The 15,103-nt window shown below is 36.0% G+C and overlaps 1 protein-coding gene across 2 annotated transcripts in view; it reads left to right on the top strand.

Annotated features, from left to right (window-relative positions):
* The first annotated feature begins 665 nt into the window (after positions 1-665).
* The window catches only part of LOC108145933, a 28,442-nt gene continuing 14,004 nt past the window's right edge, over positions 666-15,103 (top strand). Inside the window, exon 1 of one of the 2 annotated variants that reach the window (XM_017271637.2) lies at positions 666-1,275. The gene's annotated coding sequence lies outside the window, so the exon portion shown is untranslated. Of the gene's footprint in view, positions 1,276-13,016; positions 13,429-15,103 lie in introns of those variants that run through there. The other variant, XM_017271638.2, reaches the window with a different exon arrangement.

The raw sequence follows: 15,103 nt of genomic DNA, 5'->3' as shown, positions 1-15,103 counted from the left end.
AATGCACCTAGTTTTTTACCACTTTTCCAAGATCTAAAAGATTTAGCGGTGGATAAATGATTATCTTTAAATATTTAAAGCAGTCAAAAAATAAGTCATGATATAATTCATCTTTTAACTTTTCTGAAATAATAAAACCGTTTTAGTTTAAAGAAATCACTTTAATATTGCCACCTAGATGACTTCTGTTATAAAACCGTTGATTTTTAACATTTATTGTGGTATTTTCGATATACCGGTAACAAAAGGTCTTAAAAAATAATAATATGCAATTCACTTTTTAGAATTTAAAAACAATTTTTAAATGTAAAACATGAGTGATGTGTTATGTTACCAATTTTAACAGAGGGTGTGCAAGAACTGGAGTGGAACCTGGCTAAGTGCGCAAGAACAGTGACAATAAAATATTGTTTGAGACGGACAACCTCTGCAAAAATTCGATAACAGCGATACTTTGAAAAAATCGTTGCTGGCATCGAAGTTTCTTCACCTCTAGACGCGAAACTAACCACGAACAGAAGAATAGAAGGAGAAAGATAATAAAAAATCCACCTCAATGTTTGGGATAGATAAACATCGAAAGTCCCTGCCAAACATCGATAAGATCGATATTTTGAACAATCGATGTTGGCATCGAAGTTTCTCCACCACTAGAGAAGAAGAAAGTAAAGAAGGAGAAAGAAAATAACACATCTAGTCGCGAAAAACGGTTTATTTTCAAAAGACGGTTGCAAACGCGGACAAAAATTTGTCTAAAAACTGATAAATTAAAAAAAAAAAACGTTGAACAACTTTTTAAACATTTTTCGAAAATTATTAGCTCGACGTGAAATTTAAAAAAAAACGTTGAGCCCCCTTGTCACGTCGTTGCGACGTTTTTTTTAAAAGGTAGTTAGAGCAGTCAATTGGCCAGCAAAACGGCTCGTTTTGATCGGGTCCTAAACCTGCATCCAATTGGTGTATTAAACGGCGGACAGGTGCCAGCGGGTAATTCAGAAACGGAGAGAAACACGCACGCGAAAAAAGAAGTTGTGCGGAAAAACCAGTTATGTATTCGCCCCAAGTTCGCGCAGTGTTTCCTTTTTGCTGAGCAACAACAACAACAACAATAACCGAAGGCAGAAAAGCCTGTCCAGTTTCGACATTCCCCATAAGAAATCCAAAAAATGTCAATGAAAGTGTCGTGCGATAAAGCCAATTTATCAAAATAACTAAACAAGATTTTCCCACTGCTATTTCCTTCTACTATGCTCTTGTTTTAACAAACCAAAAAAAGTAAGTACAAGCCAAGTATACACACACGAACTTGTAAATTGAAGAGTTGTTGTTTTTGTGTGGGTTTTTGGCATCTTCTTTTCCTTTTTTTCGCTTCCTTCTTAGTCGCCTCTGCTTTTGGGTGTGAGTGTTGTGCAAAAGGCAGGTAGAAAGAAACGGTTGATAAAAAAAAAAGAAAAACTCAAGGGCAGACGTGAAAAAGGCTATTTTTAAACCCCTTTGTGGTTAATTTTATTCACCATTTTATTGGCACAATTTACAAGTAACATTTTATGTAATTGGGAAATATAGCGTAAGAATTCAGAATCCCAGGGAAAAATCAATAAATCAGCGCCGCTGCAGCTGTGTTTTCATCTTGCATGTGTATGCGTGGGCTGTTTTGGAGCCGCCGGGCGTAATTGGGGTAGGAATCGCCACCTCTCTCGCTCTCTAGCACTCTCCACGATTGCACTCTCCACCTCTCTGTTATCCTTGCCATCTTTCTTACACACACTAAAGTACACATTGGCTTACGTTATCTGTGTGAGCCGCAAACAACAAATAAGCCGCTATACAAAAAACGCGTATTTTGGCGTCCGCTCTCTCATACCTCCCTTTTGTTCTCCTACACTTTCTCCCCCCTCCCCCCTGCCACACTGCATTTTCTACATGCAAATAAGAAAAATCAATAAAAACCCGCTTCGCATCAAGAGCTGTGAAAATAAAAGTCATCTAAGGCCAAATACAAACATGGAAATAAGTTATTAACCCAATTTGCATATGTGAGAGCATCGTCATCTTCGTCAAAAAGAGAAAATACTATTTGGCTGCGAATAATGACTATAGTTAATCAATCAAACCAACACGAAATTCTGCGAACAGCAATTTTATATGACTCAGTCAAAATTCAAATACCAACAGCTGTCTGCATTCAAATTTAAACTTCTAGCACTCTGTTTTCTGGACCCCAGAGCAAAAACTTTGCGCTATAAGCAAAAAACAGAAGCGTGGGCGTTCCGTTTTGGCCAAAAGTCAAGTGGCTGATGGACTTAAGGGGTCTTACCATGCGTCACTGTTCTAGTGCAGTTCTTAACCTTATCTTGGCCAAATACTATAAAAAAGGGGTGGTGGAATCCCCTCAAGTTTACTGGGGAACGAGACCATTAACTATGTATTACCATGATATCACATTGATTGAAGCGAAGTCTTCCAATATTTTCTGTAGTCATTAACCCACCTTTCTGGGAAATTAGGTTGCCAAATTTTTCTATTTTTAGTGGGTAGTAAATTTAGTGCCTCATTGCGGTTTCTGACAATCGATCAATTATTGTATTTAGCCTTTTGTCGCATGCGAATTTCTTCGTATCGCGGAAGCCGGTATTACCGGGTATCAAATCAGGGCGCCAGTAACGCAAGATTGTTTATGTTTACTCACCATAAATACGAAAATTCCTACGTTATCTTTTAATGGACTAACTAAACAGGACGTAAATGAAGTTTTGAAGCTTTATCATGTGTAAAGAGAATTTCATTAGATAAATTTACAATATCAAAAGCATTATTTTTAAGTAGAGAGAGAGAATAAGCTTATAAACTTACATATACCTATGATATTTGTATCTTGGAGCTATCTTTTTCTTAGGTCACCCCTAACTAGTCCAATAAATGTGTGTTATAAGTCTGGGGCCTTCGGAACATATTTTAAAACTAAAATTGGTTCTGCCAACCGACATGTTCTTTCTAGCATGTGACCACTGTGTGGCACATGAGCTCATTTCCACCACTGACCTAGAATAGTTTTCCCTCTAATTCTCTTTATCCACACTGTAATTTACAACAATTCGCGCTGGCTGCCAAAGCCAACGCTAAAAGCCTCACTTTGTAGCTCACTTATTTTAATTGTCGCATTTATTTTGACCACACGCATGAATTTGTTCTCAGTGTGTGTGCGAGCGAGATGCCAAAGACATGACGCCATATTGCGTGTCAGAATGAGAAGGGAAAAGAGATGGCATAAGAAGGGGTGAAGAGGGGAGCAAACAGCTGACACTTGACTCTCCACACAAATTGCAATTACAAATGTTTTTTACCGTTAGGGCGGCGACGCAACCACATGTAAATGTAAGTGTGCGCTACCGACTTTTTTTACTTGCTTCTCATTTTCCATTTCCATTAGCAAAAGACAGAAGCGGAAAACGGGCGAAAACAAATGCAAAACTAATTTTCAATTAGTTAATCAGTTGGAACCCTAACAACTGTGGGTGTGTGTGAGGCGTGTGGGTTGTCATATCAGCGGTACTAGAATACTCAACTTAAAAAGATATGGGAAAGTGCGCCACTTTTACAATCACTTTGAGTTGGTTAATACGATGAACCTACAGATATGTCCAAGACTTAAGCATCACATGTTTATTTAAGAAGTCAATTGGTTATAATTCTAAAAAGTTTTATTGGTTTTATTGATTATACTAATAAAAATGTGGAACACACATACGCTACTAAGAATATAAATTGAACATTATTTTCGTATTTTAGAGAATATTAGTAAAGTAATATTAGAGAATATTAGTAAAGTAAATTTTTGTATTATTAAATTGGGATTTATACATGTCTATATATATCATTCTTTTTGAGTACTTTGTTAACCACTATTATTTGAACGAACGCTGTAAATGCTTGCATACACAAAAAGGGAGATAAGCTAGTCTTGGGCACCCAAAAATATCGGTTGCAGGGACTGTTTACTGTGCCCTCACCTAATTTTCACACATTTGCTTGCAGGCCGAGTTTTTGTACTGGTATTTGCCGAGTTTCCACGTTCGCCGGCCTCGTGTTGTTTGCTTTTGTTTGTTGCCTTTCGTTTGGACTGTTTGTTTGTGTGAAAGTGAGTCAAATGCGTTCGTTTGGACTTGTGATATGCTTTCCTAGGCACGGGTCCCCCAACATTCCCATTTGCCGACCCCCTATTTCTCCCGCATTCCCTCCATTAGTTTCTGCCTTATCAGCAGGGTCTTTCTGTCTGTTGTTTTGTGGCGTACTTTTCCATTGAACCTTTAATGGTCGACCTGCAGCCGATTTAATTATTGAATTTATTACTGTTCCAACGTCTGCAACGAATTTGGTACACAACAAAAAATAAATGCTGAGTAATAAAATGAATTCGAAACACTTTCAGATTTACATTTTGGTCACACTAAGTTTAAAACGCCAAGATATTACGTTAGTCAATTTTGTTGTTTTGGTAAAGCAAATATAAACAACATTTTTAGGTTGAAGATTTGACTACTTAAAAGTTTTTCCAATTTTATCCAAATTTTTGAAATGGGAAAGTTGTTAAATTCTAACTTAACTTAACAATTTGATTTTCGAATCAGCAAAATTTTAAATCTCCTTTTTTCTGTTTTAGTATAATTAATTCCAAATGGTTTTTTTTATAGAGGAAATACGAAGATGCTTTTTCTTAATGAGAGAACAATTAATTTTCGATAACTAGCTTGTACTTAATTAAGACTTAATTCTTTACTCAGTGCACCCCTTCTCTCATTAGCTTTAAATTCATCAGTGGGCAAACTTAATTAGCTGAATGGCACACATGCTGCAAACTAATTTGAGATATGCACTGGCAACCTCCGCCTTAATTGTTTACAGATTAGTTTCAGCTGGGTGTGGCTCCAGCTTCGGTGCCCATTGCCATGCCAAGTTGGCTGCCGGGTGTGAACAATTAGCCGGTTCTCGGTGAGAATGCGTTGATCCCAGCCGTTTGGCAAAAGTGTCACGCAAGTTGGGCACTACCTCTGGGGTCAGGGGATATAGTAGAAATCGGGGGAGGGCTCATCACGTTCGACTGCCCAGATGCTAATCGCTTGGGTCGAGAGCTATTTTTGGGCACGCTTTGTTTACGTTTGGCCAGAGGCATTCCAAGTGGGCGTAGCTCTTTTTGGACCTAATATACACATACATATTTTTTTTTGGCACATTTCGCCTAATTTTAAGCGGGTAAGGCGTTAATAAGAGCGTAGGTGGAAGGTCAACCCAGAGCCATGGGAATGTTCTCTGTGAATCCATCAATTGGCCTCAATAAGATTCTGTATAAATTATGCAACAGCAGCACATCAATCAGTTCATAAATCAATCAATCTCCCGAGAGACTCAAGAATCAAATAAAAACTTACAGCCAATTAAGCCAATCAAAATGGGACTCTCAAATGTGCCTAAACTCAATAAACGCATGCATTCTCAATGTTTATGGCCATAAAATATGATTTATGTGGCAATCAAACAAGACAAAATGCAAGTCGCAGCCAAATAACCTTCGACACCTCCGATTTTGCGCAACACGAAAATCAATTTTCAATTTGCATGCAAAAAACAAAAAATATAATTTCGGAGTGTTTTTCGCGTGCAAAATTATGCAAATTAGATAAGTCAACATGACGGGGGAGGAGAGAAACGGCGGGCAGAAAGAGAAACCGAAATTCCACTTAAAGCCAAAAACAATAGGGGTTTCTAGCACCCTTTAGATGCGCTTCGCAGAGCAATTCAAATACCCGAATGAGCTGACGTAGCACTTATCGATTGTTTTCGACAATTACGAAATAATCCGCTTGGGGGTCAATGCAGCCGTTATGAAAATGACCAACTGCAACGACAATCGAAAGTTGCAATTTTTTACCAGTTTAAATTGCGGTATTAATTCAGTTGCTTTAATGTTTTACCTCTATAGTTTATTTCTTTTCGCCAATATAGAACCCTATTTATTAGTTTTGTATTTTTTTTCAAGCCTTTTTTTAAAATACACATTGTAATCGCATTAATAATTATTCCAGCAGTGTACAAAATTGTATAGTATTAATTTTATTAATGTGAAAATCATGGGCTACTTAATAAAAAATAAATAATAGCCGTAGTTTTTTTCATATTACGTAAACACTTTTCTAAGTATATAAATTCGCATTAAATAATTACTAACTTCAAATCAAAACAAATGATAATTTCTTACATAAATCATAGCTAATACTATGTTGGCATTACAAACCTTAGTTAATACCTTGTAAGGGCACTCCCCTAATCAATTTATTGGGATTAAGAAACCCCTCAAAACGAACATTAAAACACAAACATATTGCATAAATCAACTTACAATTAATTCTACATGGCAATGTCCTCCAAACGATGTTTTTTGATCATCAATAAAACCTCCCTCGATTAATCCATTTTGGCGGCACGACAAAAATGATTTTCAGCTCTCGTCGATTCGATGGCTTTTGGTCATTTACCTTTCGGCGCTGCGTGAGCTCACCCCGTTCTCTCGATCCCCAAAACCCGAACAAATCAAGATAAATTGTCTATAGCCAAAGTTCTACTTTTGCAGATCGAAAGAGGGGGTTATTTGGCATTGGCCAGCGATATAATAAACGTGCCGAGCGTCGCGTTTTCTGTGTCACTTTGCATGTGATTCATGCGGCATTTCTTTCGCGTGTTGTGTCTTTACATTTCACTTTTCTGGGTTTTCCTAACAGAGATGGAAAAGCTAATATATTTTTATTTGAAACTAATCAAAGGAAATAGAAGCTCTTAAAAATGTACACAAAATTGTAAAATTATTTTATAGAACCTTTTTATTGATTTAGAGATCGTAAAGAACATTTGAAAGTTTTATAACTTAAAGTGGAACTACTTATGGTTAATTAATAGTAATAATTTGTTAATAAATATACGTACATGGTTTTCAAATTACCACAAACTAGTTCACCCCTTTAACTCTCTATTTTCCACCCAGGTTTTCTTTTCCTCTCAATTTGGTCAGTCGGAATACCTCCATTTGGCGTGACTTTCTTTTCACATCTGTTTGGGCATGGAAATTTGTCAACCCGCCGCTTTATTTGATCTGTTTGTGTACGTTTATTATGCGTCCGTCTGTCGCCCTGAGCGATCGCTTCATTGTACAATTGTGCTGTGCGGCTTACAACATAATTTGCCAAATGTGATTAGCAAATTATGGACATGGACGGCACTCGGAGCTCCACCAGCTCGCTTTCAATTCAACGCTTCGTTTAACTGAAGCAAATTGAAAGCTTGGCAGCCGCAGCAGCAGCAACAACTAGCAACTAGCAACAATTACAGAAAATTGAAAAGTATAAATACGGTTTTGTGGCAATAAAAAAAATTGGCCACCACCGAGTTCATTGACTTTTCTTCTTTTTGTTTTTAACTGTGGCATATTGCTGTGCCTCCGGGCAATAGTTCTTCCCGATTCGGTTGGGTTTTTGTATTATTTGCTGGCATTAGAACGCCGTAACACGACCATTATCCCCCCCCTCTATTGTCATCTCGATGTCGTCATTGCGTGGGCTCAGCGCTCTGCTTTGTGCTGCCTTTTGTGCTCTTACTACGTATTTTGTTTAATTACAGTGTGTAATTATTCATTACAGTGTGTAATTTATTTAAAAAACTTTGGCTTGGCTCTGCAGTGCATGTGGGTGACGCGCTGGCTAAACAAATTGTAAACAAATTAAAAGCGCAGTAAACTTTTAGTGTGCCAACACTTTATGGGCCATTTCAACTTTCTAGGAGTGTTTGCGGAACTGAAAATAAAGCGGCAGATTTACGTTCCCTTTTTGACATCGAGGTTTTTTAGGGCTACTAAGTTTATTGTTTAGAGAGTTTTAGATTCTGTTTGTGTCAGCAGGTAGAATAAAGTTTTTCTTAATTTCTCTATTAACTTGTTTGCCAATCATCTAGCAATAAATCATTAGTCGGTCTATGTTAATTGATTGTTCTTGCTGTCAAAATATTTGGTTTACTTCTTGTTTCCCATGAATTTCTGTTAAACGTTAGAAAAACTTGTCATATTAACTAATATTTGGTATCATTATACAACGAAAATACATAAAACGCAAGTAGTTTTGGCAAGATTATAAATGCAAACAAGGAAGATTGATGTTTGTTTAAAGATCACCTAATATATTCATACATACTTTATATTTGAAATCAAAATAATCTGAAACTGATATAATTTTGGTTTTTTTTTTTAGAATCAATTTTATCTCTGTTGATTGTTGATTGGCTCTATTAGTTTTTAGTATTACGGCATACCCTAGACACTTATTTGCATATTCCAAATTACTTGGTTTTTTGTGTATGACTCACCTTTCGCAATGAACTCACCCTCAGTTAAGACATTTTTATTTTGGGTTGGAAGATGCGCTGCCGATGATTCAGACGAGTTCACAACAAACAGCAAACATCTTTCGAGTTTATTATTATATTGTTTTTACAATTGCGACGACTTTCGTTTGTAAATTGATGAAAACTCGGTATGGAAATTATTTGCAGGCATATCAAACAGCATTTTGCGCAATTAAAATAAGTGTAGTGGCATTTGTTTGCTGCCTGTTTTGCTGCCTTACCTTTGCGCAATAAAAGTTTATTAACATTTTGCACATTTGCCTAGCAACAACAATAATATAATGGTAAGTATACAGCGGTAGACGACCGCAAAAGTTGGTTAACTTAGATGTCAGATTTACGTACGTAACGGTACTTGAGCATGTTCAGTGTTGAATAGTGATGGCGCATACTAAACAAAAAAACATGAAAAAGTCATAGATTAACAAATGAACAGCAGCCCCAGACGCCGGTTTTTTTTTATTTTTATCTTCATTTTCCCATATGCAAATCTCGGCTTAGCCACGCCCACTGTCAGTTGCAATTTTTAAAAGCAAATTACGTGTTTTGGTTTCCTTGTCTGCTGGCCATATTCTCTCTGCCCATAAAATCATAAATTAAAGCCAAAGAAAAGTAAAATTGCAGAAACTAGTAATGAGCGGCTTATCTTGCGCTTTTGCATCTCACTAGAGTAGTTTTTTTTTTTAAGCACCAACTAAAGCCAAACTTTAATAACAAACAATGGAAAATTTACAATATGGAAAGTTGGTGCGGGGAGTTATATACTCTGGCCTAATCTCTTTCCCCCACTTTGCTTCTATCTCAAAGTAGTATTTTTTTGTGTTGAGTGAGAGCGTTGGCCTGTGCCTATCAATGTGTTAAAAGCACTCAGACTAAATGCACTCAAAAAAGAGAGTTCTTTGTTTAAAGAATTTGAAAAACATTTATTAAAAGTTCAAAAAAGATTTTGGCAATGCTTGTGTTATAGTTACATTGTTAAAGAAAGATATATGAAAAAATGTTTGGATTGCATATGATTTTATTTACAACTTTTTTTTTACCCCAAAAATAATGCGACTTTGTCACCTCCTATTAATATTAGTGTGTAAAATTTATCCCAGTCTAACAACCATTTTTCCTCGCAGTGTGCTCTCGAAAAGCAAACGGCAGCAGATACAGATTCAGATAGAGCAGAATGGTTTCTGTATAACAATAGCTATTCAACGTTTGGATCCGCTGGCGCTGTCTAACTGCCACTGCGCTCTAATAATTATTTATAATAATTACTTTTTTTTGTGGCCCGCTGTTTTGGACATTAGCAGATCTTTTTCGGCGCTGCCGCTAGACCGTCCGTCTCTTTCGGCGGTCTCTCTATCGGGTTTAATTAATCTGGCAGCCAAAAGTGTTTCTCTACCGATCGAAATCGAGCGCTGACCTTGGCGATTTCGTTGGATTTTATAATGGCTATATTTTGACAGACACAATCGCTTAAAAGCGCATATATATTCACTTGCATTGACCGAGACGTGCATTTCGATCGTAAATTATATGCTCGCTGCACGCACTTTCGTACTTATATCGCACAACCCCAAATATTTTTTTTGGCACGCACATGCAGCAGCAGACACCCCACAAAAATGAGCCCCTCCTCAAAGTCGAAGGAAAAGGCAATATAAACGACGTCAGTGGCAGTCAGCGGAGCCATTATGTTGTGCACCAACACACATCGTATTTGTCGTCGATCCTGACATTAAACATTTTCGCAGCCGACAATGTCAGAAATGATGGCCGGCTGCAAAACCGAAAACTGCAGCTAAAGAAAATATAATTTTGGCACATCACGAAACTTGGTATACACTAACTCAAATAATAATACATGGATTTTAATAAGATTCCCATTTGTATATAACAAAAATCTATAATAATATGTTTTAATTATAAATTTCTTAAATAGGTTTAGCTTGTTTAAAATATAAATTTCCTAAAAGGTTTAGCTTAAGACTTATACAATAAAAATCAAAATCTTCAGTTAGGTCAGTTTTTACATAAATTTCAAGGTAGTTCATACATTTTATCCTGTGTTTGATTTTGCTTGTAAAATGAATTCTCATGAAATCATTACCAAATTGCCAATAGAAATGAAACATATAAATAGCATTCAAACAAAGCTGACTTTTTCCATTCAGCTTGGGTTTATTGAATTAGCATGTTCAATGAAAATGGGATTTAATCTTGAAACTTTCCAGAGATGTGTCAATTTGCATTGAAATCTAATCTCATCATGGATTTATTATTGCCAGCTCATAAAAGAGAATTTCTTACACGAAAAAGTGGCACCAGCTTGCACTTCTGTGCATCTTCTCTGTTTTTTTTTTTTTTTTTTTTTTTTTTGTGGTTGTGCATGTGCATATGGCTGTGAATATAGTGTCTTTTTTGCTTGCCGCCTCGAGGTCATAAATATTTCGTTTTCGTTTTGAAAATAAAAATTTACTTCAGCTAAATAAACTTTTTGTCAGACTCTTTGTTCGTGGAATTTTGTTGTGCTTATTTCTTTTTGGCTGGGCCAAAATTTGCATATCAACAGAGAGTGAGTTTTCGTTTCTTCTTCGTGAGAAGACCAAAGACAGTGCGCGACATGTGCTTAGGTACATAAAAGGTTAAAGATGTGATTTGAACTCTTCATTTCCTAGCCAGCAAACTTGCGTAACTCACTTTTTGTGGCCATTTGAAATTTTAATGGGCAATTGCGGCCAGAATGGAGAGCACGTTCCAAAAAAAAAAAAAAAAAAAACTGCTGCTGCTGTTGGCCAAGTTGCGTGGAAATGCCATAAAATTGTGATTTATGTTTACAACAAAAGCGATGGAATGCTTTGTTCTGTCCCGTTCTCGCATCGAAACAATTGCTGCCAGAAAATGTGGCTGTTATTTCTGATTTCCTGATATTTTGTGTAATCAACGTGCATTGAACTTTCGCACATCCATCCATCGCCTTCTGTTTTGTTTATATCTCGTCAGGCCTACGAAATTGAGGCAGGTCGTTCTTTTACGGCCAAATTAGCCTTTCATATCAGGTGGAATTAAACGACAGAGAAAACATTTGCTTGGTTTCGGTGGCCACTTAAACCAATTATTTGGTTTCTATGTCAACAATAATAACAAGTTCAATATGCTATTCATATTTAAAATGGCTTCTACATGTCTTCCAATATTGAATAATGAAAGATTATTATTTTTTATTAACATTATTAATAACATATTATTCAATGGCCATTTTGTCAAGACTTTATACCTTGTTAAACGATAGCTTAAATTTCTATTTAGCAAAATTTGCACATGTTTATACAACCTTTAGCATATGGAAAGTTATTATCTTAACAAAATGTTTGTTTATCAGGCATTTGTCAAAGCGGTGTTTGTTTTTTTTTCTGGGCTTGCCATTTGATATTGAAGTTGTAAAATGTTTCCCCGTAACATGTTTTATTTGTATTTGATAAATCATATTTCAAATACCTCACTCCCTTTTGATGTCTGTATCTTGTAAATTAATACTGAAACTTTTTTTATGCCATTTTAACGATTTCTGATATGCGAAATTTATCTTAACAAAATGCTTGTTTGCGAAACACTTGTAAAAACCTCATTTGATATGGTTTTTCTACGCTTTGCTATTTCGATTGATTGTTGCCGACAACTGCGAATTTTTCATATCTTGCTAATGGATACTAAATGTGTTTTGTATGTTTTGTTTTTCTTGTTCTAATTTTTAGCAAGTTCTAACTATTAAAACTATCAAATAATTATCAGGAGTATAAAAAAGAATATCAAAATTTATAAGCTCATGAACAATGTCACTTTAACTAATACTTAAATAATATAACAATTAATTATTTCTATTACAAAGTCAAGCCAAAGATCATATATATTAAAATAACTTGATAATTGACTTTCCAAATTTTTAACATTTAAAAACTTTGTTGGTATCATCCAAGAAGTTAATATTTATTCGAATAACATTGTTTTCTGTGCATTTATTTCTGGCGGATCAGCGGCTTTTTGTTTACTATTAGCTTAAGACACAGCCAGTGCTTTTTTTTTTTCAAAAATATACACATTAAAAAAAAACAAATTTGCATAAAGTTTCACACGCCGGCCCCCAACTCACTCACACAAAAACACTCTCACTCGTTGCAGCAGCCCCACTCTCTGCTCTTTGTCTGTCCGACGCTTTTTCTCGTTTGCGGTAACTATTCAAGTTGCACGGTGCATCTCTCTCTTATTTTCGTTTTTCTTCAACTCACTCATTAGCTGCTGCACTAAAAATAATTATTGATATCTTATGAAATTATACATGTAAACAATTCAATAATTAACTAAATATAGTTCAGAAAACTATTTTATAAGTAGAAAATTTCGCAAAATTTTTTTTATATAATATGATTCAACGAATTATTTTAATTGCAATTTTATTAACTGCGCAGCTGGTTTTTTTGAGTGTGCTTTTCAGAGAGCCCCCACTCTCGCTCTCTCTCTCTCCGGCCCGTGTGCTTTGGGACTGCTGGCCGCTCACTCAGAATGGATTTGGCTCATTGTGTTTTGAGCTGTACTCGCGAGCGATACACAGAAATATTGTTTAAATGCTTAAATATTTTCGACGCGTCGTCGCCGCGCGCGTTGCTATAAAACAAAATAGACCGTAAATTAAGGTTTTTTGAACACCTCTTGCCCCCCTCTCTCGTTCCGTTGTATCTCTATTCAACGAATTTTGAGACACGGCGGCAAGCAAATTTGATTAGCACCTATCAAATTGTATTTTTTTCGGTTCGACGTGTCGGCATTTAATCAGCAATTTATTTCGGTGTTTCCAATAATTGGGCAAAATCTCAAGGCCCCAATGAAAACTTCCGTTTGTCACCCTTATAAGGTGGTCATCATAAAATGACGAAAACAAAAACCAAAACAGAGCTTATAAAAGTGTAACAAACGTAAACGTGTATGCAAATATATTCTGTAAGTTTCCTCAGCGTGGGCAAAACGTATAAAATACTATAAGCAGATTGTGTGAACACATTCCAATCGAATCGGATCTATTAAATATAATATAATGCCAGCCTTACACAAGAGAAATGTAGGAGAGAAATACGTAATTTAAAAATTAAACAAATAAATAAATAAAAATTAAGCGTATTTACTCTAAAAATTTCAGAATTTCAAAAAAAAAACGTACGTAGAATTGAAAACGTTCTTCATAAATCAAGAATAACTTGTAATGGGCTTAAATAGTAAATATTTAACTATCCTCCATAAATTGTACAGCTTTTTTATTTAAAAAGATACGATTTTAAAGTTTTCAGTGGAATAACTGTTCTAGTATTTTGTAGAAAAAAGTTAAAGAAATAAATTTAAAAAAAAGTTAACGATCTTTCCTCCACTGCTACACACAAATCCACACTTTTATACATTGAACAGCTGTGCTTGGTGTTTTCACAGTTGGCTTGGCTTTAGTTTTGGTTTTAGCCTTACTTATAGCTTTGGCCTGAGATCTGTTGACTGGTCTCAATTTTTTGGTTCGGTCTCGTCTCATTTGATTTCAAGGGCCTCACAAATTTTGACGCCTGATTGAGTTACAACCGGCGTCCCGCCGCTCGTAAATCAATTTTTAGAGCCCCTTTTGTTGTACTGTAAGTTAATGCCAATTACAGGGAATCGTGGATAGCATGAACTTGTAATAGTGCTTTTGTTCAAGTCATGGAGACTTGTGAGTTACAAAAGTATGGATAATCAATACTAAATATATGTTGGTCAATCGAATAAAAATTGAAGGTTACAAATAATATGATTTGGGGGGAGTTTTACCTACGGATTGTATACTGTACCATTGAATACTGTTTTCGGTTCACCCATGATATTACACCGTCGGCCTGTTTGCACTCTGCGTGATCTTTAATTGTATATTAAGCGCAGCTGCGTGGAAGGCTCCCACAATTAGCGTATGGAAATCATTTGCATGTCGTCGGGGGATTCATCGCGTTTCATTTCACTTCCTCGACGCAAAAGGTCAGGCTCAAGTCAATGCCAGGCCGAGTCTGCTAATTAACGCTGCTGCACTGGCGAGGCGCCACTAAAAGTACACTGTAATTGCATTTTATTTGTATTTTAATTACTGTTCGTTTAGCTCAAGACATCAAAAAAATCAAAAAATCGGCGTTAAACTCAGCTCAAGCGCTGATGCTAATTTAAAATTTGATTTATAATCACGTTCGCCTGCAGTCTTTTTTCGAAATCAGGGCCATTTCGCCTTTGTTACTTCCCTGTTTGTAGTTAACTCCACTCCCTTTCGGTAACTTTGCCTTGTAATGAGTTCGCTTTGCTGGCGCCCGATAAAGATCAGTTGTAATGCCGTGCAGTGTCCTTCAAAACGACCCAAACAGTGGGAGGTGCACTTAGAAAAATATGAATTACCTTAAAGTTTTTGCCTAAGAAAATCGTTATCAAAAATGTGAACATATTTTGATCGATTTTAGTAACTTTATTATAGAAGACAACATTCTTCATTTCAAAATAATAGTTTTTTAAGAATTAATTACTTACTTTTTCCGTGTACAGGGCATAGAGCAGGTTGGCTTTTAAATCACTGCCGTTACTGACCTCGCAACCGCTTTTCAGAGCTCTCGCCTTTTGGCCT

The sequence above is a fragment of the Drosophila elegans genome, unplaced genomic scaffold (assembly GCF_018152505.1).
Source record: "Drosophila elegans isolate 14027-0461.03 unplaced genomic scaffold, ASM1815250v1 contig_208, whole genome shotgun sequence".
Taxonomy (NCBI): domain Eukaryota; kingdom Metazoa; phylum Arthropoda; class Insecta; order Diptera; family Drosophilidae; genus Drosophila; species Drosophila elegans.
Note: the sequence above shows the minus strand (reverse complement) of the source record. Positions and strands in the feature narration are given on the sequence as shown.